At 45.2% G+C, this 27,912-nt stretch overlaps 1 long non-coding RNA gene across 1 annotated transcript in view; it reads right to left on the minus strand.

Moving 5' to 3' along the window:
* Positions 1 to 13,127, minus strand: part of LOC310764859 — a 118,492-nt gene extending 105,365 nt beyond the window's left edge. Inside the window, exon 1 of the long non-coding RNA XR_014549286.1 lies at positions 12,872 to 13,127. This is a non-coding gene — a long non-coding RNA (uncharacterized lncRNA). The remainder of the gene's footprint in view (positions 1 to 12,871) is intronic.
* Positions 13,128 to 27,912: the final 14,785 nt, after the last annotated feature.

The raw sequence follows: 27,912 nt of genomic DNA on the forward strand, positions 1-27,912 counted from the left end.
TGATTTATAGAAATGGAGGAAGAATTTACAGGGAGGAGATAAATGTCCACACACCAAACTGCTATTAAAGGCACAGCTACAGAGTTCATGGTGGTCCATTATCAGATAATGGGGTTTTTTTTGGGGGGGGTACCTGCACTATGGGATGCGGGTGGCGCTGTGGGTTAAACCACAGAGCCTAGAGCTTGCCGATCAGAAGGCTGGTGGTTCGAATTCCCGCGTCGGGGTGAGCTCCCATTGCTTGGTCCCTGCTCCTGCCAACCTAGCAGTTCGAAAGCACCTCAAAGTACAAGTAGATAAATAGGTATTGCTCTGGCGGGAAGGTAAACGGCATTTCTGTGTGTTGCTCTGGTTCACCAGAAGTGGCTTAGTCATGCTGGCCACATGACCCGGAAGCTGTACGCCGGCTCCCTTGGCCTATAGAGCGAGATGAGCGCCACAACCCCAGAGTCGGTCATGACTGGACCTAATGGTCAGGGGTTCCTTTACCTTTACCTGCACTATGGACTTAGGGTGGTATTAACAGAAAACCTACTGGAATGAATGAACATTGACTATGCTAGGTCCATTAATGTCAACAGGCCTACTCTAAGTGAAACTTACTTGATTACTACCCATAGACTGGTTTTAATACAGGGTAGGGAACCTTTGGCCCTCCAGATGTTACTGAACTACAACTCCCAACCACCCCAACCACCATGGCCAATGGCCAAAGAGTATAGGAATTGTAGTTCAGCAACATCTGGAGGGGGCAGAGGTTCACCACCTCTGGAGTAAGTATGTGAACCTGGCACCCAATTGATGTGCATGTAACCCCCAAAAGGGAGGGGGAGTGAAGCATCCATATAGTCAGGACTGTTTTTCAGCCACAACTCACTGGAACTCAATTCCGGCACCTCTCAGGTGGGCGCCATTGCCATTATAAGAGAACAAGGGAGGTGTGAATGGTAGGTTCTGGCACCTCTTTTTCTAGAAAAACAACACTGCATACATTTCCTTGTAGGCAGACAGAGAGAAGCTGATTCTGTTGCGTTTTTGTGCTCCTATTGCTAATCTCGGGTGCAAATGATTACCTATGCCAGCCTTGCCACCACAACATCAGGGGCAGGGGAACTGCGTGGTCAGGAAAGCAAAGAGTTAAAGAAAGGGACTCTGGGAAAAGCAAGGTTTTCAGGGGTCTTTAAGGGGAAGGAGAACCCACAGGAGATTTTTTTTTTACTTGGAGAAGTCCTGGCGTAAGGCAACTGAAGAAACAGCAGACTCTGGAAGAAGAGAGCTTTTCAGGGATATCTAAAAGGAAGGAGAAGTCCAGGCACAAGGGGCCACTGGAATAGAAGGAGCCTTTTTTTGCCACTCCTTGAAAGTTCTGCACTGGAACCGTGTGTCTAGCTCACAATTGGATTCTCTCTGTGAGTGTGTCTCTCGACAAACAGCAACTGCTCTACGAAAGCTTTGCACAATTCAGACTGTAGCCTCTGTGATGATGCTTTCTTTTTCTCCTGACATTAAGCCAAGGCATTAAAGGCCCTTATTTGGCTGTTCCCGGGACTATTGTTAGCTTGTGCAGTCGGATGCCCCGTCCCTGGAAAAAGAGGATGTTGGTGTGTTTGCAGCTCCTGCTACCAAGGGGATTGGGTTCCTTTGGCCCAGGCCCCCTGGTCTCTCTCAGCAGAGGGTCAGCTGGGGTCAGCTTCTCACAAGTCCCTTTGCCGTTTCTTGTGTGTGTGTGTGCGTACAGGAGGGGATGGAAGCAATTAGGAGGCAACCGCGTGACGTGCTCACATATCCATGCATGCTCTGTGGGGAGCCTGCCACGCTTGCCGTCCTGCAAGCTCCCTCCTCCCAGCCGAGGGGATTCCCTACCTTTTGCCTATATATGGCCTGCGAACAACAGTGCAACCACAACAGGAGAAGTTGCTATCCTTCATTCAGCATTGTTTAAAGAGGGTGTTTGGCACCGGGCATCGAGAGAGTGTCTTGTTAAAAAACCTGGCACCAGGCATTGTTTGACAGATTTCAGCATTCCAATGGCTTTACGAGGAGCATGCGGGTGGGATGGCGAAGAGAAAGGGGGCAGACTGCGTGTGTGTTTTTAACACCAAATGTTCACTTTCCCGTTAAGTTTGGGCAGAATAAGTTCGGACAGCTTTATGCAATGTGGACGTTATGGGGAAGGGCTGTAGCTCAGTGATAGAGGACCAATTTTGCATATATAAGTTGTGAAGTTTTGATCCCTGGTGTTTTTCCGGATAGGGTTGGGGGAGAGACACTCAATTGTACAGCCCTGACGAGCAAGTTACTGTAGACATTGTGTGCATGTGTGCATGTACTGGATCAACAGAGCTGCCTTCCTTCTTAAACTGTCATTGGGAGCTGTCAGGGTGAACCCCTGCACTTCAAAATTCACCACTACAATCAGTGGTCCCACACAAACATAGAATCATGGAATCATAGACTTGGAAGGGACCACAAGCATTATCTAGTCCAGCCCCCTGCAAAACAGGAATCTTTTGCCCAGTGTTTCCACCCCCCCCCAAAAAAAAAATGTTTAGGAGTACTCTCATTTTGACTCAAGAAAATCACCATTTTATAGTTCAAATCGTGAAAAATAAATACAGTAAATGGACAAAAGTACAAAGAACATGCATTACACCAGGAAAGGAAATAGAGCCGCCATCAGAGGTGGTAACAACGAAACTGACCAGCTGCTAGATTCCAACGCCTACTTCACACATTAAACGCTTGCTTCTGTCTGAGACTCAGGAAGCACCATGACAGGAAATGAGGCCACCATTGGAGGTAGCAATGGAACTGACAATTAACCGTGCTATTTGATGGAATTGCCAATTCACCAATTCACCAAGCTAGAGAAGAAACTATTTTTTTTAAAAAAGTTTCTTCTCCCGTTAGATTCACAATTTTTTTAGGGGAATGTGTACCCCTGCATCCCCACAGAAAAAAGCAGTGCTTTTGCCCAACATGGGCTCAAACCCACGACCATGACATTAAGAGTCTCATGCTCTACCAACTGAACTATCGAAGCTGTCTAGATATTCACCCGGACTAGTATTGTTTACTCTCAGTGGCAGTAGCAATACTAGGTCTAAGCCCTTCCGAGTCATGCTCAGGGCATCCTTGTTGTTGTTTAGTCGTTTAGTCGTGTCCGACTCTTCGTGACCCCGTGGACCAGAGCATGCCAGGCACTCCTGTCTTCCACTGCCTCCCGCAGTTTGGTCAAACTCATGCTGGTAGCTTCGAGAACACTGTCCAACCATCTCGTCCTCTGTCGTCCCCTTCTCCTTGTGCCCTCCATCTTTCCCAACATCAGGGTCTTTTCCAGGGAGTCTTCTCTTCTCATGAGGTGGCCAAAGTATTGGAGCCTCAGCTTCAGGATCTGTCCTTCCAGTGAGCACTCAGGGCTGATTTCCTTCAGAATGGATAGGTTTGATCTTCTTGCATGGCATCCTTAGGTAGATGCAAAGGCACCTATGTGCTGATGCCCCATTTTACTGTCCCACCTGCCCATTCCTCCAATTCTGGGCTTACTTGGAAGCAGCGGCTGGCTCTGGGAAGCTGCCTGCCACTTAGATTTCCCACAGTGCCCCAGAGCATTCAATGCAATGTCCCCCAGGAGCACTCTGGGAAATTTATCATGGCAGGTGGCTTCCTAGACCCAGCTGCTGTCTCTGGGTGAGCCACAGCCAGGGAGAAGACAGGTAAGAGAAACACTCGCCTGGAGATGCCAGGAGTTGAATTTGGGGTCCTTGACATGTAAAGCCTTTTACCACTTAGCTACAGGCTCTCCAGTTGTAGATTACTGATGCAGTCAGGGATAATCCGGTGAAGCTGTAATAGCTGGAACTGGAAGGCAGAGAGACTTTTCTGTGGGAAACCTCTTACATAAATATACAATAAGAGTAAAGTGACTATGGGCGGAGGATGCTAATTCTAGTTTTCATGGAAAATGGAACCCTCAAATGGTCTCTTGATTACCTAGGGATCCGCAGTCTTGCAATACCAGATGCTTCCAGATGCCCTGTTCATTGGGTAGAGATGGAGGAATCTGTCATCGGTGGTTCTCTCAGTTCCTCATCTTTCAATCTTAAATTCAGTGCACCACATTTCTGAAGCAATTTGTGAATTTTGATTAAAATAATCCTCATGAAAATTCACCAGCAATTCAGTGTGAATTTCTGCCAATAAACATCTTTTCGTAAGCAGTTTTGACTACCCATGTTTGCAAGCAACTCCACCCAATAGAATGCAATTTTGTATGCTGTTTATATGCATTTATATGCACGTGGGTGGCGCTGTGGTCTAAACCACAGAGCCTAGGACTTGCCGATCAGAAGGTCGGCAGTTCGAATCCCTCCGACAGGGTGAGCTCCCGTTGCTCAGTCCCTGCTCCTGCCAACCTAGCAGTTCGATAGCACGTCAAAGTGCAAGTAGATAAATAGGTACTGCTCCGGCGGGAAGGAAAACGGCGTTTCCGTGCGCTGCTCTGGTTCGCCAGAAGCGGCTTAGTCATGCTGGCCACATGACCCGGAAGCTGTACGCTGGCTCCCTCGGCCAATAAAGCGAGATGAGCACCGCAACCCCAGAGCTGTCTGCGACTGGACTTAGCGGTCAGGGGTCCTTTCCCTTTCCCTTACCTTTGTACACAATACTTGTACACATGGCAAAATTCAGAGAAATGCGAATTTCAAAGGAAGGCTGTGTTTCAGTTCTCATCCTGTTTTTGGAAAGGGCAGCATAGGCTCGTTTACTGCAGGATATGAACTGAATCGAATTTCTCCTCCACCTGTATTATTAAGCATTTATCCTGATCTTTTTGCAGGGAGGATGCAAGTGTCACCCCACACTTTCCAGGGCATTTTCCCGTCACTTTCCTTACCGCAAAAGACCTATCTTTTGAGGAAGTGGGCTTGTTGCTCATGACCTTCAAATCAACTTTAATTGCACAATCTGAATATGCCAGGATGTGGTCGGACCCACCGCCCTGCATATAGCGGCAGCCTAGAATCGCCCACTGTTAGCAAGTCCTCCCCATGTGATGATACCCTACATCACGCTATGCTAGGCCTGCCATACACCTGGATTTTCCAGGACATTAGCAGGATTTCAAAGGTGGAATTGACGTTCACAACCCGAGCATCCACTGTGATCTCGCTTTCTGATTCGGTCATCTGCTGTAGCCAAAGTAGCACCATCTAGGCACCAGAAGAAGCTGTCAGGGAACCCGAGAGAAGGATACCGTATTTACTCAAATGTAACGCGCCATCGAATCTAATGCACACCCCAGTTTCCATGATGCGATTTGGCAAAAGAGGTGTGCATTACATTTGAGTAAATATGGTAAATAAAAACCTTCAGGGATAATAATAATAATAAATGCTAAGAGGGGGAAACCCAAGCAGCAGCGACTATGATGGAGAAATGGAGTGTCTGGCAGGGGCGGGTTGTAAAACCAAGGGAGGGGGAACATGGTTGGCTGGCATCTTGAAGAGGAGCACACCATGCTGCAACATTTTGTTGCAGCATAATAAATCACCATCCAATTCCTGCCCCTCCTGCACCCCACGCTCCATCTAGGCCCTCAGGTACACAGAGCTTCATTAAGTTAATAGGGAACAGGAAGGAGAACCTCCCCCCTCGCGCTCCAAGCAAACTTTTAGGGTAATTGATTTCTTTTGCATTGTGCTGCTGTCGCCGCTCGTAAATCCCGATTCGGGGGGAATTACGTGCTGCTGCGCTGTCCGCTCCGAAATCTAAATTGCCGGTTAGCTCCGGCAGCCAACGCTGGAAAGGGCACTTGCCTCGTGGCTCGGCAGCGAGAACAGACCAGTCAGGAGAGCGTCCGCCAGGGACCGCAGATTTATAGGCTGTTTCTCCTCCGTCAGGCAGCTCAGGATAATAAGGCAGCATAAATCCCTCCCTGCAAAAGGGCATCCTCTTTGTAAAAGCACAAGTGCTGAGGGCTGCAGTTCAGGGTGTTTGTGAAAGTCTGGGCGCCTCCCTGTGACCTGCAATTTCCTCTATGACTTCGCTTTGCTCGCACAAGAGTGGCGGCCTGCAGGGAGGTTGACTGGCAGGTCACATCTAGGAGGGAACAGGAGGCTGGTGGGCTGGGACTGGACAGGGCCCTAGGCCTGTCCCCTGGGTATTATTATTATTATTATTATTATTATTATTGCAGTGGACCCTCGGGTTACATACCACTCTGGATACATAATCTTCGGGTTGCGAAAGCGGCAAACCTGGAAGTGTATTCTTCTGGGTTTTGCCTCTCGCACGTGCGCAGAAGCGCTCTATCGTGCCGTGCGCATGCACAGAACCAGCAGTTACAGATTTTTCGAGGTGCGCGCGGACTCCTGAAACAAATTAAATTCATAAGCAGAAGGTCCACTGTACAGTGGTACTTCGGGTTAAGAACTTAATTCGTTCTGGAGGTCCGTTCTTAACCTGAAACTGTTCTTAACCTGAGGTACCACTTTAACAAATGGGGCCTCCACCCGCTGCCACTGCCATGCAATTTCTGTTCTCATCCTGAAGCAAAGTTTTTAACCCGAGGTACTATTTCTGGGTTAGCAGAGTCTGTAACCTGAAGTGTCTGTAACCTGAAGCGTCTGTAACCTGAGGTACCACATTATTATTATTATTATTATTATTATTATTATTATTATTACTATTATTGTTATTATTACTTGCATTTATATACCGTCCTATAATCGGGGGTCTCAGAGCAGTTCACACAATAAAATCATGCTATAAAACCACAAAATACAAAATGAAAATGAAAAAAACAACCCAATAACCCCTCCCCCCAAAATAAAACACATTTTAAAAGGGCATAGGATGTCAGTCAGATCAGCCAAAGGCCTTGTTAAAAAGGAACGTTTTTGCCTGGCACCTGAAGGTGTATAATGAAGGTGCCAGGCGAATCTCCCTGGGGAGAGCATTTCACAGACGGGGAGCCACTGCAGAGAAGGCCCTGTTCTCATGTTGCCACCCTCTGGACCTCTCGAGGAGGAGGCCACGAAGAAGGGCCTCAGAAGATGATCTCAGGATCTGGGTAGGTTCATATGGAAAGAGGAGGTCTTTGAGGTACTGCGGTCCTGAGCCATTTATTCCTGGGTTACCAACCAGAATTTCAGATCTGGTGCAGATGAGCGTCAGAGCTCATGGGAGCACTGACAGTCTCCAATAGCTGGTAGATGAAGAGGAAGAAAAAAAATCAGGTCGGGTCATAGAACCATAGCATTGCATAGTTTCTGCAATGAAAACAGTTAAAAACACAACGACAACAGATGCATTTAGAACGAGAGTAAACCCTAACAATTGGACACTAATGGTAAAGACCCATTGATTCAGCTAGAAAAGCAAGTCAGAACAAACATGTCTTCAGGTGTTGTGAAAGTGATTTTAGAGCTACTGTGTTTGTGGCACCGATTCCCCATTCACTCTGCACCTCCAGCCCCCCTGAAAATTCTATTTTTAAAAGCTTGTGACTGTCTTCTCTCTGGAGCAGCCTGTCTGTGGGCCCCCTCCCTCCATCTCTCGCCCTCTCAAACTTATTTTAAACAGGAGACGGAACACAGTCGCTGATAAAGCACGAGAGAAGAGATATGGCAACAGAGGGGAGAAATTTCAAGGCTAATGGAAGAAAAGCGGGAGACGAAAGAACAAGGCCCAGCTCTCTTGAGGAAAAGGACTCAGGGGTGTGTTCAGAACCGTGAGAAGGTTGCAAAAAAAAATAAAAATAATAAAAATAAAGACATACCGCAAAACTGTCCCATTTTAAGTGGGACATCCTGGATTTACCACTGCGGCTTCCAATTCCAATTCCCTGATGTCCCGTTTTAGCTCCTGGTCTCTGGCCTTGTGTTTTTTGCTCTGGCCCAAGTCAGTTAGCTCCCACCAGAGCGCAGACGGGACCAGAAGATGTGCTCTCACCTTGTGCCTGCTGCCCACTCCTCTTCCTCCTTCCAGAGGTATCACATGGCAGGACAGAGTTTCGGACAGAGATGTGCTCTCCCAAGCCCAGCACATTCACACTCCTGTCTCAGCAACATCTACGCTGGCTTAGTCAATAGAAAATGGCAGGATCCCTAAGGACATGATCTATGGGACACTGGCTTCTGGCACCAGGCCCCTTGGCAGACCAACTTTGCATGTCTGCAAATGTGGCATGAAGACATCATCCCCGCCATGCGGAAACCCCTTGCAGACGACCGCTGTGCCTGGAGACAGGCAGTCAGGTTGTGCATCCGTAGCAGCGACCAGAGGAGAAATGAGCACTGGGAGGAGCACAGAGAGAAGAAAAGCCCTGGTGCATTTGCAGCAGCAGAAACGGACGCCTTCACCTGCCCCAGCTGCAATGAAACATGTCTCTTCAGCCACAACCTCCAAACAGTTTGACTTTACCCCTAAAGTGCACTCTCCATTATCTCCCGAGACAGACAGATGCCAATAACAACTCATGTGTGTTTGGTGTGGTGTGGGAGATCCAAATGCTTGCAAATTCCTCTTGTGGGGGTGGGGGGGGGAAATACCCCATGCTGTACATTTGTTTGTAACTCCCACATTACACACAGCTCTCATGAGTCGACTGTTCTGATGGACATTTTTTTAGTCCAAGTTGGTCCTGTTTATTATTACCGTATTTTTCTATGTATAAGACGCCCCCATGTATAAGACGACCCCTATTTTTTTGAGCCCAAAATTAAGAAACAAATATTTTAAACACCAAGGAGAACAGCTTTGATATTTTATTAAATGTTCAAAACACGGTATATTTAGCACCGTGTATTTAAACATCAAACAGTGAGGCAAGCTGTGTAATGGCGGCTGCTCCTGTCAGCTCAGTGTAACTCCACTGTAGCTGAAGCTCAACTGCCTGTGTGTTGCACTTTTGTCTCAGTATTTAGGGTATGTACCGTATTTGCTCCACGAGCGCCGGCAGATGAGAACACTGATTGAGGAGCTGCGACTGCCAGAGCTGCCTGAGTGAAGAAGAAGAAGAGTTTGGATTCGATATCCCGCTTTATCACTACCCGAAGGAGTCTCAAAGCGGCTAACATTCTCCTTTCCCTTCCTCCCCCACAACAAACACTCTGTGAAGTGAGTGGGGCTGAGAGACTTCAGAGAAGTGTGAGTAGCCCAAGGTCACCCAGCAGCTGCAGGTGGAGGAGTGGGGATTTGAACCCAGTTCACCAGATTACAAGACTACCGCTCTTAACCACTACACCACACTGAGTGCACTTGGGGAATGGGGGGTCTGTGTAGCCAGAGGGTGGCTGAGGGAACCAGGTGGAAGGGTCAATGTCTGGAGCAGGGGCTGCTGGGGGGGGGGGGGGAGTACCAGACCAGGGTTTGTTGTGAGGCCAATAGTGAGGGGAGGCTGTGGGGAAAAAACATGGATGGCAACATATATTTATTTATGCAGTAGCGCCTTGGGCTACGTTACCCTCGGGTAATGCAATCTTCAGGTTTCGAAAACGGCAAAGCCGGAAGTGTTTCACCACATGCGCATGCGCAGAAGAGGTCTACTGTCGCATGCATGTGTATAACAGTGATCCTCAGGTTGCGAAAACCTCGGGATCCGACCGGACCTCCGGAACGGATCCCGTTTGCAACCGGAGGTACCACTGTATATTTAATTGCAACGTTCCGTGTATAAGACGACCCCCAATTTCAAACTTTAAAATTTTTGGGGAAAATATCATCTTATACACAGAAAAATACAGTACTGTATTTTTCGCTCTATAAGACACACCAGACCATAAGACACATCTAGTTTTTGGAGGAGGAAAACAAGAAAAAAAATATTCTGAATCTCAGAAGCCAGAACAAGAGGGATCGCTGCGCAGCGAAAGCAGCAATCCTTCTTGCTGTTCTGGCTTCTGGGATAGCTGCGCAGCCTGCATTCGCTCCATAAGATACACAGACATTTCCCCTTACTTTTTAGGAGGGAAAAAGTGGGTCTTATAGAGCAAAAAATATGGTATTTTGGTGGGAATGCATTTCATGCTACAGATTTCTCACGCTGCAGCCAAAACACTTTAATCAGCCAATAAGCTGGAGCATACCTCCTGCTGCTCCACTGGCGTTGAGCGAACCTAGATCAACCTGTCACTCACTCTGCATATGGTGCGGCCTAAACTTCATTAGCCAGACGCTATCTGCCTGCTGATGATTATAAAGGGGGGGGATGATGACCCAGGTAAACCGTATTTATTGCCTCTGAAGTGGCATAAGCTGATTAACCAGCAGCAGTCTGTTGCTTGTTTCTTAAGAATCCATTTCAGTCTTTTCCATTGGCAAAAGTCCCTTGGAAAGACAATGCATGACCATTCTGGTCCATAGATCCTCGCAGGCAACTGTGAGCTGTTTCTATCTGCATGAGAACCTCTGTGAATGTGGTCGCCAAAGAGAGGCTCGTCAGGATTAGACGGGGGTTGCATGCATCACCCCCAATAGGTGCCATCACACTGGTTGGGTGGAGGAGAATGGATCCAGCCTTTATTTCCTCCTACATAGGGCAATTGGCATTACTCTCAGAGATGACCTCCGAGGGGGTTCAGTGCGCAGAACTGGCAAAGAGATATGGGTGACTTGAGTTTTGGAAACAGAAGGGATTTTTCACCCCATAAAGCACTTCTTTGCCGAAGGAGATCATACTCTAAAAAAGAATCCCATCTACAGCCCTCTGAACACCAGGGACAAGTGACCTCAGTAAAGTTCAAATGTATGAAGCCCATAAACCAAATAGATATTAAGAGTAAAAGTCACATTATATTTTTTTATTGTTATATGATTGGCAGGCAGTATATATAAGTAAATTACATGCTTCATATCTAAGCATCCAACTGTTTCATTTTTATTATTTATTTATTATTTTTTAATAATTTATTTATTTATTTTAAAATGGTTTCTTTTTTATCAAGATAACTTTGTTCAGACAGGACTTGATTCTGTTTTTGTGATGTTTTTTGCATTTTATATGATCTTTCACACAAATGTAGAAGCCACTTCTGAAGAGTTAACAGAGTCTAGTGGAAGTTTAGTGTTCCTTCCTTATTAATTGTTTCCAGGGGGCGGGGATCTGTTTGCAACCCCATTAATCCAGAAAGTCGTCAGTTGGGCAGTGCTCTGGCACACAGTTTCCCCCCAACATTTTTATGGGTGAATATTGGGAGAACAGAAGCCAGAATGTGCATAAGGAGTGGTAGCGTGTCCAATGATGTCTGCCGTTGTGTCACACCACACGCACTGGTGCAAATGAAATTTAGCATGACATGGTATAGCGGTCAAAAAGCCACAATTCCATAATGTAACAGTAAAACATCCACAAAACTCTTAGATGACTGTTATTACAGTTTAAAAGCAAAGGTTCATTATCATATGTGGCAGACTGAATTGCTCTTCTGATTTGTCCTTCTTTTGATACACTTTTATTGATTAGTTTATTGTCTGTATGCAACTTTCCATAAAGGATGTAATCAATCAGTGGCCTTTTAAATGTGTCTGGGTGTGTGGTTGTTGTTGTTGTATGTATTTCGTGTTTTTATAATGTTAACCTGCCTGTGATCTTTCAATCAATCAATCAATCAATCAATTAATCAGTTAATCAATTATGTCCTGATTTCTAATATTCCTTTAACACTGCATTACTATCTGTCTATCATCTATCATCTATCTATCTATCTATCTATATCTATCTATCTATCTATCTATCTATCTATCTATCTATCTATCATCTATCTATCATCTATCTATCATCTATCTATCTATCTATCTAATTAGATAATAATGCAGTGTTAAAGGAATATTAGAAATCAGGACAAAATAACTAACTAACTAACCAGGCCAGGTAACACAATAATCCCCAGGTATGAATTCACCCTTGCTGATGTGCATATAGAAAAATGTACAGGAACTTCAAAATCTTGAAACAGTGAAGAACTTTCACCCGAGCTGCTAACATTGGATTCCTAACTTAGCAAACCATTTATGATAACTGATGGGGTATGTTCACCCATCCCTATTTTTAACCCAGAGCTCAGTTCCACAAACTAACGTCAGGTTATATTGCACATATTAATCATAAGCCAGCGCCGGTGCCAGGAATATGTTCTTCCCTGAGAACAGAACTTTGATTTGCTTATTACTACCAGAGAAATGCTGAAGGCTATTTATTATTATACACAAGGCCAGAAAAGTCCCGAGGACGTAATGTTTTGGTGCCATGCACCGAGACATTTCAAACATCTTGTGGATCTTGACGGGGCTAGCAAGGAACTTGAGTATAATGCTTCAGGCTACCGATAGCAAAGAGCGGGTTAGTATCTTATGTGCAACCTCTTTATCAATAATTATCTTGCACTTGTGGCAAGTAGCTGGTGGGTCTCAAACCCTCAGTGAGTTAGGGACTTCCTCTGCATGTAAAGACAGAATTGAGTGGGTCCAACAGTCAAGAAGGTGATTTCTACGTGTACTGTAGTGTGAAGTGAGGGGCAGATGGGGCTCATCAACCTGATCCTAAACCTCAGCTACGTTACTGGAGAAGAAAAGGCTACAGAAATCTGGAGTGGAGTCCCTAAGAAGGTTGGATGGTGCCTTGTACGCCTCCTCCCGGCAGCTCCTGCAGCCAAACATATTGCTCTGCTTTCCTTTGGACCACATCAGTGAGACCAAGAGAGGGGTTGTGTCGTCTGGGCAACCCAGGACCACCAGAAACACTGCCCAGGCTTGCACCCTGAGGAGGTCTCTTCAGCGCTGCTAACACAGCACTTCGATTTCACCCCTCTGGAGGCATACTCCGTTGTCTCTCAAGACAGATGGATGCAGGAATTTAGAGAATCTGGCCAACTGTTATGTACTGAAGTTCTCACCCTGGGCCAGCAGGGGGATACTGTAGATAGTTTTCACTCAGGTCCACATATGCAAATAAGGAATTGAAAGTGACGTTCTGTGATTGGATAGTTACAGAAAGTTGTTACTGTTGCTTTGTAGTGGAGCTCTGTATAAGCAGGTTGGCTGAACCCTTCAGTCCAGTTCTGTTCTGGGCCTGTGAATAAACAAGAGCTGTTTGAAGAATCGCTGTGTCGTCTGATATGTTCATCCACAACTTAACACCAACAGAGCCCAGTTTGGCCAAAAGAAGTGGGGCAAAGTAGACAGGACCCAAGGAAAGTGTGGTTGGGGTAGAGGCGGAGCAAATGAGAAAGCAGGGCTTCATTGGGGCCTTAGGAAAACGATGTGCACTACTGTATTAGCAGAAGTAGAGTGGACAGGCAAGAGTGAGTTGGAAGACTATGAGGGAATTGAGTTGGTAGGGAGCAAAGCGGGCACCGCTGCCTGTACTGTACATTGCTGATTGGCTGGCGCTTGTGACATCATCAATCCACCTTGGTTCTTCTTCCCTTTAAAAAAAAAGTGATTGCTTTAAAAAAAGGGGGGGAGAGACACCATTCAAAATGCACAATTATGCAAGTAGTGCTTTCTAACAATGCAAAAGGCAACCCTCCTGGAGCATGGGGACCAAACAGGAAGGTCTAAATGGCAAATGCATCTCTCAGCTGCAATGCAAAGGCAGGGAAGGCAGGCTTTCCCTGCAGGAAGAAAAACAGGGCCGAGTCCTTTGTTTAGGTACACTATGTCGTGTCATTTAAAAAACATGAGCTACTGCCAAGAACCGGGAAGCATCATTGTTTGCTTCAGGTCTCGAAATGCCTGCGGCAGACCCAGCTCTCGGTACGGGCGGAATTGCTTCATGTGGAACGCTTAATATGGGTGCCTAACAATTTCAAACAGAATAATTAAAGTGTTAAAAAGCTATATATGTATGAGTGCATGAAAGATCCAAGAGAAAATAGAGATCAATTGCTTTAAAAAAAAAAAGTGTGGTGATATGGGAACAGCAGCTGAAAAAAATACTCCTCTCTCTTTTAATACCATTTCAATGTATGCTAACTCTCAAAACATGCATTCAAATGCGTAATTGGGCATAACCAAACTGCTGAAAACTGCAATATATGGAGAAGTGCAAAATCTAAATTCTAGTCTGCACGTGGCATTTTGCAGGTTCCTTGCACTACCTTAAGGCTCAATCAAAGACTAGCTGGAAACTTGCTTTGTACCAGGGGTATAGGATGGGGTGTGATGGGGGCGGTCTGCCCCGGGTGTCATCCCTGAGACGGGTGACAAAAAGGCACACTGCGGTGTGCTTGCAGCTAACTCCGTCACTGACTTGTACTTCTTTCATTTGCTTTTAAAGCATATCTACCATATTTTTCGCTCCTTAAGACGCACCCCTTTCCTCCTAAAAAGTAAGGGGAAATGTGTGTGCGTCTTATGGAGTGAATGTAGGCTGCGCAGCTCTCGCTGAAGCCAGCACAACAAGAGCGAGAGCTGCGCAGTGCCTCTTCTTCTGCTGGCTTCAGTGATAGCTGTGCAGCTTGCTCTGGCTTTTCAGGGAGGTGGGAGAAGGGACAGAGGGCAGCCCGTTTGTCCCTTCTCCCACCTCCCGGAAAAGCCAGCAAGAGCCGCTCTGTCTTTAAAGAGCCGTGCTGAGCGAGCGTGTCTGTGGCTCTTGCTGGCTTTTCTTGTTTTCCTCCTCTAAAAACTAGGTGCGTCTTATGGTCAGGTGTGCCTTATAGAGCGAAAAATACGGTACATTTCTTCTTCCTCCTCCTCCTTCTTCCGCTGCACCACACACCTCATCTCCAGCTAGCTAAGTTGTTGCAGAACCAGCGATGGAGTGTGAGTTGTCAGCGCCCAAGGCAGGGGTATGTGTCCGGGGCTGTGCATGTGCCAGGGGAGGGCGGGCACACTCACTAGGGCGAGGCATGGAGGGTGAAGGAGCCAGGCACAGCAAGGAGCCCAGCCAGCTGCCGCGGCACTTGGAGGGTGCAAAGTGGGTGCCCCCATGCAGGCGGCCCCAACATGGCCTGGCCCAGTGATCCTCTCCGATGCCCGTGAGAGGAGTGCCAGGCCACGCTGGGGACACCTGGAGGGGCCCCCTGCTTCACACCCCCTCTAAAATCCGCGCCCGTTACCATGGCCCCTCTGGCACCCCGCCATGCTACGCCCCAGATTATCAGGCTGGAAAGAGGGAGGTGCTTGCCATCGGAAGGAGCACCAGATTGGGTGTGCTGGTGCGTTTTCACTGCACCAACCTCAGCAAGGTTCTAAAAAACATTTCTAGTGCAAGTATTCTTTAAACAAAAACCAAAAAAAGCAAACAGGTGGCAAGTCCCATTTTCAAAAAAGGCACCCCTGTTTTTTCTCCCTGCATAGCATGGAATGTCTTCTCAAAGATGACGCCAGTGTGTGTCATCTAAAAGCGAAGGAAATATCCTCCTTTTTTCAGAGTTATTGTTTAAGTAGATATGCACATTAATGCAATTTTCATTGACTGATGTATTTGGTACTTACTTACTTTAAAATATTTATATACCGCTAAATCGCAAAGATATATCAATGCCTTTTTCATCTTGCTGCCCAGCTGGAAAGGCTCTCAGAGTGGATTATGTCTGCAATCTGTATATAATAACCAAACCAGCCACCTCTCATACACATAGGGCTAATGCACACTTACTGAGAGATTCAAGTTACAAGAACAGAGATTCTGACTAAACATCAAGAACTTTCTGACTGTAAGAGCTGTTCAACAGTGGAATGATCTCCCCTTGGGGGTAGTAGACTCTCTTTCCTTGAAGGTTTATTATTATTATTATTATTATTATTATTATTATTATTATTATTTGTACCCCATTCCAGTAATGGGTTGCCCTAACCACTCAGGGCAGCTACAAACAGAATATAAAAAAACACAATGAAACATCAGACATTAAAAACTTCCCGAAACAAGACTGCCTTCAGGTGTCTACAGAAGATCACATAATTATTTATATCTGTCAGGAAGGCGTTCCACAGGGCGGGCACCACTACTGAGAAGGCCCTCTGCCTGGTTCCCTGTAACCTCACTTCTTGCAGTGAGGGAACCGCCAGAAGGCCCTCGGAGCTGGTCCTCAGTGTCCAGGCAGAACGATGGAGGTGGAGATGCTCCTTCAGGTATACAGGACCGAGGCCATTTAGGGCTTTAAAGGTCAGCACCAACACTTTGAATTGTACTCGGAAACGTATTGGGAGCCAATGAGATTCCTTCATTGCTGTGGGTTGGACTAGATTACCCTCAGGGTCCCTTCCAACTCTCCAATTCTATGATCCCTGGCACATTCCACCTGGAAAGTTATCCAGAAAGGGATGTTGCTCACCTTGGTCAAAATGATAAGCATTATTATGGTTAGCTTCTTGAATTTATGAAGTTTAAGCAAAAGCAAGGAAACCATCCTGTTCGGTATTCATTAACAAAACCAGTGTGCCAGGGAAGCATGAATCACTGCCATAGATGTGCCCGTATTTGTCAGGTCCACCATAGTGAAGAACGACTCTAGTATCCCATAGTTGTGAAGAATTAAAATGAAAGGGGTGGGGTGGGGTGGGGGGTCTTACCACACAGCTGGCATTGCTGGCTGGCCAAGCCCCATAAACCTGTTGTTATGAAGTATGACAACATTGGAGATCATAAGGTAAAACTCTGGGGCTGACATGGTTATTAGATGCTAATCCGTTGAGTGTGCATGTCAGCTGCACGGCTCGGCGTTAACCATAAAAAGCCTCTCCGAGATGGAAAGATGACAAGTGTTAAATTATACTCCTGCCAGGATGGAGTCAGGGTGAATACGCTGCCTCTCCCTGTAACTTTATCTCGTAAATTAAATAGTGTGTGGCTGCTGATGTTCTAACCGGGGAAGAAAAACAAAACTCACCCACCGGATCAGATCATGTGATATACCTCCCCAAATCCCTGCACCTCTCCACCAACTTAAATTCCACATTCTTTCTTTTAATGTTCTCTTTCTTTAACCGGAGTTGTTGAAGTTTGGGAAAAGATCATCGCTCAGTCGTAGAGCACTTCTTCTGCATGCAGCAGGTGCATTTTACATTCAGGAATGTAGAAAGTTGCTCCATTATCAGGTCTTACTATTTTTCCTTCTAGCTTGGTAGTTTATACGCCAACATATATACAGCCTCAGAAGTCTTCTCCATTACTTACTGTCTTAAACTAGAGATACAAGGACCTTCTACATACAAAGCATCTGTGTAAAAACTGAGCCATGGGCCCTCCCCAGGGATGTGTTCTACTATTGGCTATTTGGAATTGATCCTCACAAACCCTCCCCCACTTACTTAGATACCCAAAACCTTCTGGATCACAGTGACTGTGGCAACCCATCCACTCACCCCGTTTAGAAAATCTCCCAGGCAGTCCTGATGATCTCAGATGATCCATGCCCATGGTTGGTTGAACAAACAAGATTATTATCTCCCGTTTTCTTCTTGTTAAACCCAAATTCTTTGCCGATCCTATTAGGAGATTATAGAAAGAGCATCAGTGTATTCCAGCTAGAAGGATTATCCTTTGCTTGCCTGTTGCAGATGAGAACAAAACAAGGGTATTCATCTTCGTGAAACAGGACACGCAACGTAGCTTCCAGGCTCTAAGCAAATTATTATTTTTATTAGTTGTCTCAGTGACCAGCTGTCTCAATTTAAAAGATCTGAGGGTGTTTGTGGAAACCAACCATCTCCCAGTGGCATCAGAATAGCAACTGTTCCAAGGGATGTCAGATTAGCTCTTCCTGCACGCTGAGTGTTTCTCAGTCAAATGATCAGGACAATCACTTTCTACAATGGGCAGTTGGCAGACAACAAAAATATCCCCCCTTATTTATTTTAATTATTGATTATAGTATTTATTTATTTATTCTTTTATTTATTTATAATCTGTACTTTCATTAAAGCATATCAAGGTGAGTCGCAGCACACAGAGTTATAGTAACATCAGCAAAGGCACCCATGAAAACTTCAATAAATATTCATGGGGAAGTTCATACTGCAAAGTTGAACAACATAGTTAAGATGTCTAAAAGAAGACACAGATCATTCCTGTTGAACCTTTGTATACCATGTGCTCCCAACGCTCTTCATAAGAGAACTGTGGCTTGGAAAGGAAACATCTTCGTGCAAGAACCTTCTGCAGCCAATTGTCCAGGTGAGACGTAAAGCGCAGCAAGCAAAATCATCCTTCGAGAGGATGGTTTAAAAAAAGATTCAGTATGGAAACATAAATGCCTTCAGAAAATAAGCTTTGAAGATCATGATCAAACAGGAATCATATGTTAAATTATACATCTAGGAAATCAAAGATTAATTAGCACACTGAGCTGGTGATAAATGATTTCTCATTTGCTCGGGGCTGTGAACTAATAAACCCGTAATGAACCATTATTTTTTGGATATTATTTTTATTATTGCTGGGGGCTGTGAGCCTGTTGCAGAATTCACAGCCATGTGTAAACATCCAGACATTTTCTATCATATTTATTAGTGTCATAGAATCGTGGAGAAGCAAAGGGTTCAAAGGATAATGTTGTGTTTATTCTATTCCATAGCATCCGGGCATCTATCTTGTCCTGCCTTTGTGGAAAGCAGTGGGCAGAGCAATCCTATGGAGGTTGGGAAAGGAGAGATTTCCTAGTGAAGGAGCCACCACTTCCGAAGCCCTGCTTGCATCTATCAGGACAAAAAGGATTGCAGCTGGAAAACAGCTATGCCAACTCCCATGCTGGCATAGTTCGTTTGTCTTCCTTGTATGGTGCATGCCTGGGATCTGGACAGCTTTGGACCTTGTCTATCCAAAACTTCTTCTGATCCACCTCCAAGGCACCCATGACATACAGCCGTTTGCCTTTACTGCATTCATAACACTGATAGCAGAGGAATGACAGCAAGGAACCTTTCCACCACAAGGAGGTCTCTGGGGGCAGAACCATAGCTGTCAACCGTCCCTTATTTGGTGGGAAACTCCCTTATCCCAGCGCCGTGTCCCGCTGCTGTCCCTTATTGATGATGTCCCTTAAATTTCCTGGGTTTCAAAGGAAGCAGCTCCTCTCCCTCCCTCCCTGCCGGCCAGGGAGGAGGGAGGCTCCAACTGTGTTGCTTGGCTGCGTTGCTCACCCAATAAGGAGGCTAAGAACGACGGGGGGGGGGGGAGCTTGCATGCCTTGTGCCGATCAAATTGGCCGCATTGCCTGGGGACTCGCCTTTGCTCAGCGCTTCCCAGCGGAGAGGTGACGGTGGTTTCCCTTGCTGCATCCCCTTTGCTGGGAACCACTGCTTGAGGCTTCATTTGGCTGCTGGCTGGGCTTTCTGCCTTTGGCTCAGAGGGGCTCAGAAGTTGAACATACCTGTGCCCGGAAAATGCCTTATTTTGGCTGCTGATCCCTTATTTTTGAGGCTGCTGGTCCCTTATTTTCAAATCTGTAAGTTGACAGCTATGGGCAGAACGTCTCCACCTGCAGAGAGGAGAGTCCACCCTACATGGTCTGTAAGGGCATAAGAAGGTCCTTGAAAGGATCAGATCAAATGCCTCCCAGGTCCAACATCCTGTGCTCACCCAAATGCCCGAGAACCCCACAAGGTGTGTAATATGTGGGATTTGGTAGTCATAATGTCAGGGCAGTTCCAGGTAGTGTCTCTGGTGGGCACTGGTGATACTGGAGTTACAGAAGATGTACCAAATAAAGACAAGGGTTCTTTGTTTACTCAGCAATCTTAAGAGTACATGGAGTCAGCTACATTAGTAAAAAAAAGTTTTAAGAAGTTATAAATGTGTTATAACACTGTGGCACTCTAGAGCTAAACTTGGAACTCTATGAAATTTTCCATTGTGAGCTTTAATACGGTGGTTTTCAGAGCATTTTCAGAGCATTTTTTTAAAGCTGTGTAGATGCAGTCCATATCTACGCCTTTCACAGCACCCAAAACGGTACTGCAAGCAGGCCTTGAGCACAGCATCACTCTCCCCCCTAGTGATTCCCAGTAACTGGCATTCAGAGGCACATTGGAAGTAGTATATACGCAGTAGCAACAGTACCTCAGTACAGTGGTACCTTGGGTTACATACGCTTCAGGTTACATACGCTTCAGGTTACAGACTCCGCTAACCCAGAAATAATACCTCGGGTTAAGAACTTTGCTTCAGGATGAGAACAGAAATCGTGCTCTGGCTGCGCAGTGGCAGCAGCAGGAGGCCCCATTAGCTAAAGTGGTGCTTCAGGTTAAGAACAGTTTCAGGTTAAGAACGGACCTCCGGAACGAATTAAGTACTTAACCCGAGGTACCACTATATAAGGTGAACCTTGGCAGAGAAAACAAAAGCTAACATCTTGACATATTTCCTCCTTTGCCCAAATCTTTAAATATATAAAAATATTATTATTATTTTGAGTTGCCTATTATGTCCCAGGTGATTATGGTTCAGACTCTTTATCTTGCATGAATACACTAGAGGAAGCCAGCTATTTCCTGTACCGTAAACTTACTTCCTTCTCACACTCTTACTAATTTAATCTCAACACTTTCTTCCGGTGGCGAAATGTAAGAATGTAGAAATTATTTCTTCACTAACATGTGAGAGCGTTCAGTTGCAATTTCTAATGTCGGGTGGCCGGGATATGGCATGGTTTCTGGAGGACAGTTCTTCATTTGAGAGAGGGCAGTTTCAAGGAGCTCCCTATCTGGAGGTCTCTCCACTCCAAATCCAGTTGAATACCAATGAGGGAGAGCAGGTGAGGCCTTGATGTTGCCCACCAACAGTTTAGAACTGGATAGCAGACTGAGGAGGCACATAGATCACTTAGTCACAGTCTTCCCCACTATGGTGAGATCTACTTAAATGATAAGTAAGGTCAGGTGCATACTGCGCATTTAAAGCACATTTAGATCACATAACTTCTCCCAAAGAATCCTGGGACTGGAGTTTCCCCTCTCAGAGCTATAATTCCCTTAATCATCTACAGTTCCCAGAATTCTTTGGTGGAATCTGTGTGCTTTAAATGTGTGTTGAATTTGTGCCGGAGCCAAGCACACAACAGTGGCTCAAGCGAAAGAGCAGGGCAGAATCTAGGAATGGGGTGACTCTGAGCACATGCTAATTTCAGGAATTGTTTCCAGTCCCATCCGTTCGCACAAAAAGTCCCACTGTATCAGGCCAATGACCCATTTAGTCTAGCATCCTCATCTAGGAGTGAGCAGTAGCAAAAGCGAAGACTTTAGAACAGTGGTTCTCAAGGGGTGTGATGTGCCTCTCTTCAAGAGCATTGGCTACTCTTCTACAATTCTCCATGACATATTGTTGTAAATAGGGATTTTCAACTCTGATGCAGTGGTACCTCTGGTTACAAACTTAATTCGTTCCGGAGGTCTGTTCTTAAACTGAAACCGTTCTTAACCTGAGGTACCACTTTAGCTAATGGGGCCTCCTGCTGCTGCCACCGCACAATTTCTGTTCTCATCCTGAGGTAAAGTTCTTAACCCGAGGTACTGCTTTTGGGTTAGCGGAGTCTGTAACCCAAAGTGTTTGCAACCCGAAGTGTTTGTAACCCGAGGTGTTTGTAACCTGAGGTACCACTGTAAATATGAAAGATCAGAAAAGAGAAAGGCTTTTTTGTGTTCATGAGAATTAGTTTGTCTCAAATTAGAACTAGTTACAGGTAGGTGTTGGTCTGCCGTAGTTGAAACAAAATAAAAAAAATTCCTTCCAGTAGCACCTTAGAGACCAACTAAGTTTGTTATTGCACACGAAAGCTCATACCAATAACAAACTTAGTTGGTCTCGAATTAGACCTGATATAAATAAGCTTATCTGGCAAAAGCAAGCACACACCTCTCATTGAATTTGAATATGTATGTGGTTCATTTCTAATTATATTTTGGGAATGATTTGTGTCCTTATGCAGCTGCATTGTTTTATATTTTCTGAATGCCCGGTGATCATATTATAAAGTAGTTATGTTCTACGTGATAAATCAGTTAGGAGTTGTTTCTTTTTTATCTTCCAATGTATTTCTTATCAATAAAAAAAATCAGAGTGTCGCAATTTTTTATTCTGAAAGTATGACCTAGAGAAAGAAGTTTGAGAACCACTGTTTAGAAACAGAATATGTGTAACGTGTCAGTGTCATGCCTCGGGTTCTCACCTTGCCCTCAGCCGTGTTTTACAATGTTGAGATGGGGATGATGCACACTGCAGACCCCTCCAATTCAGCATGCATCAGGGCGGCCCTGCAAATAGCCAACAGGCCTGTGGATTTGTGATAGTGGAGATACAGTACAGTGGTACCTTGGGTTACATACGCTTCAGGTTACAGGCTCCGCTAACCCAGAAATAGTGCTTCAGGATGAGAACAGAAATCGTGCTCCGGCGCCGCGGCAGCAGCAGGAGGCCCCATTAGCTAAAGTGGTGCTTCAGGTTAAGAACAGTTTCAGGTTAAATACGAGGTACCACTGTACAGCCAAATAACTGAACCTGCAGCTAGCAAAAGCTCAGCGACGAGGCACATTCTAAGTAGGGGTGAGAGCAGCGGAATTTGAATAGGCTTGCTGGCTTGGCTTTAGTAATTGCACATCATAGTGCTCATATCGGTGGGTTGTTGCAACTGCCATTCAAATGATAGGGAAATTGCTACTTTATACCAAAGTTCCTTTTAAGTAACAATAGAGAGGGATTAGCAAATGGCTCAGCCCGGTGTTGTTATTGTCTTTTCTTTTTTTAACTTCTTCTTTTTGCAATAAGCACTGATAGCATCTGAAAAGCACCTGTGCCTTCATTAATAAGTTACTGTTTGCAAGTCTTTTTCCCTTTGCTTTTAGTTTTATTTTGTCATAGTTCCTTTTGTGCAAGCTGACTGTGGCCAGCGCCTTTAGAAAGAATCCTGTGTTTTTGTTAGCTGTCTGGCCAGGAGAGGTTTGGAAAGTCCGTCCTGAGCCACAGAACTCTTGAGATTAGATGTCATAACCATACTATACCTTGAAATCACTCTTATGCCATTTTTAACAGTCACAGCCTCCCGCAAAGAATACTGGGAATTGTAGTTTGATAAGGGTGCTAACCTCACGGACCCCACAACAACTACAGCTCCCAAGGTTCTCTTGTATTCTTAACACAGTCTATGAGTGCTTTATATGTACTATCAATGTGTCAGACACAGCTGGATTTTCAAAACACCTGTCTGTTGCACCTGTAATTTTGTTGTTGTTGTTTAGTCGTTTAGTCGTGTCCGACTATTGGAGCCTCAGCTTCAGGCTCTGTCCTTTCAGTGAGCACTCAGGGCTGATTTCCTTCAGAATGGAGAGGTTTGATCTTCTTGCAGTCCATGGGACTCTCAAGAGTCTCCTCCAGCACCAATTCAAAAGCATCAATTCTTCGGCGATCAGCCTTCTTTATGGTCCAGCTCTCACTTCCATACATCACTACTGGGAAAACCATAGCTTTAACTATACAGACCTTTGTTGGTAAGGTGATGTCTCTGCTTTTTAGGATGCTGTCTAGGTTTGTCATTGCTTTTCTCCCAAGAAGCAGGCGTCTTTTAATTTCGTGACTGCACCTGTAATACCAATTGTATTATTATTTGATTTTATTAAATGTGTTCTAAGCCAAGTTTTGCGGCAGCGACACGATACTATTGATTTGCATGGTATTTTACAAAGTACGAGAAGACAGGTCCTTCCCCCAGGGAGCTTAAAAATCTAAAAGTTAACGTGTGTTGGCGGGAACCAGTAACAAACCATTCCTACCATTTGGGAATGTTTCTTTTTGTGCTAGCTGGGAAGGGGCTACCGAAGGCAGATCTTCCTTTTCTGCCTGTGGAAAGGGAAGTCTGCAATGCCTTCTTATGACCTCTGGAGCACCTTTGCAGTCACCACAGATGCTCCTACAAACATACCCCAAGAGTCCTTTAAGCAGCCTAGGGAAATTAGGATGCAAACGAGCAACTGCAATGTGCAAATGGTTTCCAGTAAAGAATGTGAATCTGTCTTTTTCTCCCTCACCCAGAGCTGTTTGCACCCACAGCCAGCGAAGAAGAGGGGCAGAGCACCAAATGTATCTGAATTCATTTGGAGCATCTCTAGATTCCAGTTTCTGCAATGTATTTCTCTCTCTCTCTCTCTCTCTCTCTCTCTCTCTCTCTCTCTCTCTCTCTCACACACACACACACACACACACACACACACACACGTGTAGCCTGTTTAGGCTGCGCAGGGGGAATATTTAACAAAGACCTGCTCTTCTCACACGCCAGCGCCTGAAACAAGCCCTGCCTGTTCCTAATTGACCTTTGCTGACCTGCCAGAGTATTTTTAGGAATTTCCCTCCGTGGCAAACCTTGTGCATGAGTGGCTCCTCCTTAGCTGTGAGCTAAAAATATCATCGCAAGGAGAAAGAGAAAAAGAGAGGGACTTCAAAAATGTTGGGAAAGAAAGGGGCTGTTTGGGCAAAGGGAATGCCTCTAGCCTGTATGATAAATGCAATACATTGAATGGCAATATATTTGGTTGCAGGGTGAGCATGCATGGGGGGTTAATTTGGGGCAAGAGGGTGAAATTATCCCCATTTTGGTGGCATCAGGCGGAGGGAAGTACGACAAGGGTTTAGGGCAGGGGTGACAACTGGATGTGGCCCGTCTGGTGAATCATTACCTTCTCCACCCCTGTGGGCCAACGTTGACAGGTGAGTGTTGCAATTCACCTGTCAATCACCTTCAGTTTCAAAGGAGTGTGCATTAGGGAGATTCCAGTTCCCAACAGACACATTTTTGAAAGTAATATCCCCTATCCCTACACAGTGGAACTCAAACACTGCAAACCCTGAAGTAAGTGTTCCGGTTTGCGAACTTTTTTCAGAAGCCGAACATGCTCCGTTTTGAGTGCCACCCTTACGTTTTGAGTGCCACACTTCTGTTTTGAGTGTTATACTGAGGTCTGTCTGTTTTTGCTATTTATTTTGCATTTTTGTTTTTGCACCTCTTTTTTGTTTTGTTTTTGTGACTGTGTGGAACACAGTTCAGCTACTGATTGATTGTGTGACTTCAGTACATTGTTTATTGCTTTCATTTTGTGGATCAATGGTCTCTTTAGATAGTAAAATTAATGTTCAATTGCTGTTTGAGGATTTGTTTTTAAAAGTCTAGAACGGATTAATCCATTTTGCATTACATTCTATAGGAAAGCACGCCTTGGTTTTGGAATGCTTTGGTTTTGGAACAGACTTCTAGAACGGATTAAGTTTGAGAACCAAGGTACCACTGTATAGGTGCTAACTAACTCAGCAATGCTAAGAAGGCTCTATTATTACCAAATTCAGCTGTAGTTTTGACTAGTATTTTTGCAAGCAATTTCCCCTGTATGCTATTTTCTCAAATCCATGCATTTACAGGCACACTTGACCTTAGCATATGCATTCTCCTATACATTACTTGGCCAAAAAACTGCACTGCAAAATTTAGAGATTTGAAAGGATGGTTGTGGTCTGGATCATGAATTGTTTCAGAAAGTGCAAATTATTTAGGTTTAAATGTGAGCTGAATCAAATTTCTCTGCCACCCTTTGCCAAATAGCATAGCAGTGCAATTAAAACCTAGCAGGCCAGAGGTGGGGTTTTCAAAAGGAGAAGTGGTGTGAAAGTGTAGAACCAGACCATACCAGGATATTTGATTCTGTTTATATGGGGATGAAAACCGACTATGGTTTCCTTTCCCAATACAGGTGTTAACTAACTCAGCAATGCTAAGCAGGCTCTGCTGTTACCAAATTCAGCTGGTTTTACTTACTTTGCATAAACTTCAGTTGCATTGTCACAGACTGCACTTCATGGCATTTCGTGAGTTTCATGACATTTGATCCCATTGCTAACTTCTTGGGTTAGATGCCACTGGTTAGATGCCATTGCTAATTTCTTGGGTTAGATGCCACTGGTACGATCCAAGGAGCTGGTGCAGGGCTGGGTCAAGACATTTTGGCACACATAAAATATGCACAACCCAAATGAACAATGGTTGGAAATGAACATTGTTCATTTGGGTTGTGCATATTTTATGTTTTATTTACTGTTTATGACTACTTTTGCAGTTATGTATTTTTTCCCCATATTGCAAGGCGCCTTGGCTTGAACTGTGGAAAGGCAGCATACAAATAAAATCCTGCATGTATGTATACATGCTGCCCTTGTGGCTCTCGTCGCCCGAGGCAGTTACCTCACCTTGCCTCATGGGTGTGCCGGCCCTGAGCTGGAGCAACTCCTCTACCAAGCAACGTTATGACATTTGGGCCGAACTACATTTCCCATAAGGGACGCGGGTGGCACTGTGGGTTAAACCACAGAGCCTAGGGCTTGCCAATCGGAAGGTTGGCTTTTCGAATCCCCGCGACGGGGTGAGATCCCGTTGTTCAGTCCCTGTTCCTGCCAACCTAGCAATTCGAAAGCATGCCAGTGCAAGTAGATAAATAGGTACCACTCCGGCGGGAAGGTAAACGGCGTTTCCGTGCGCTGCTCTGGTTCGCCAGAAGCGGCTTAGTCATGCTGGCCACATGACCCGGAAGCTGTACGCTGGCTCCCTCAGCCAATAAAGCGAGATGAGCGCTGCAACCCCAGAGTCATCCGTGACTGGACCTAATGGTCACGGGTCCCTTTACCTTTTTACAGTTCCCATCATTCCCTGGGAAGAGAGAGTGATTGTTAAACCACTCTAGGAATGTTAGCTCTGTGAGGTGAACTGGGGTCTCTTAACAACTCTCAGCACCCTTAGCAAACTGCGGCTCCCAGAATTCTTTGTTTGAAGCCATGGCTGTTTAAAACGGCATCATAGCGCTTGAAATATATTTTTAAAGGTTTGGCCTTTTAATGCCAATAGGCCTATTCAGTTCTTTAAACTTTTCCAAGATGAGATTATCATTTGTATGAGAATACCTTGTACTGTTTTTATTCTGGTGTCGGGCGTTGCATTGCTTATTTTGTCAGTATTTTACATGAGGGGGTGGCCTATTAATATTTTTATAAATAATATTAAAAAAATATTGGTTGCAGCTCCCCTGCTGACTGAAGCAACCAGGTTTCCCCTCTGTGTGATGCGTGGAATGGCCCTTTGCTTGACGATTGGGTAGGAAATGGACACTGTCTCTCTGACTTGTGCAATTTAGAGCCATTCAGAGTGAAAGGTGAACTATTTCAGGGATTATTTCCATGTGCCCTGAAGTGTTTCCTTTCTCTTTTCAAGATCTTGCCCGTTGTCAAGAGCTGAGCCCTGGTGGGGACGCGCAGGGTCTGCCTTCCTTCAGCCTTGCCTAAATGAGAGATCAGTGGCAAACATCTGACTTGAGACGATCTGCAGTAATGAAGAACAGGCAGCAAGCTCTGCAGTTCCACTGAGGTCAAACTACTAAGATAAGTTTCCATGTTGCCGGTGGGGAAACCATCCCTTTTAAAGATAATGTCTCCCTCCATTCTCATTCTCTCTCTCTTTCTGGCACTATGGTTTGGTTCCACTGGTACAATGGTGCCCTCATCAGGCGGTACCTAAAAGTGTCCTGGGAATCCGATGCTATGGCTATTTTTCATAGAATCACAGAATTGTAGGGTTGGGGGGGACCACCAACGATAATCTAGTCCAACCCCCTGCAATGCAGGACTGACAGCTACTTGTTTGACTGATTTCAATGTTGTACCTTTAAATTGTCTTAACCTGGCATGGACCTTGGGGCGAAGTACTGGTAAGAAGACTAATAACAATGAATAATAATAGTAATATTCTATGTGTTGCTTCCTTGTGGAGAGTCTTTCAGGGCCCAGCCCCACAAGGCCTTGATCCAGCCCCTGTAAATCTAATTTTCAACAGGTAGCATCTTGAGATCTGTTGCTTTAATCTAATCTAAGTGGATTGAAGACTGTGGTCTAAAGTAGCTGATCTACTTCACATACATTTTAATATGGTCAATATATCCTTTATT

This window comes from Podarcis filfolensis (assembly GCF_964270895.1).
Source record: "Podarcis filfolensis genome assembly, chromosome: 6".
NCBI lineage: Eukaryota > Metazoa > Chordata > Lepidosauria > Squamata > Lacertidae > Podarcis > Podarcis filfolensis.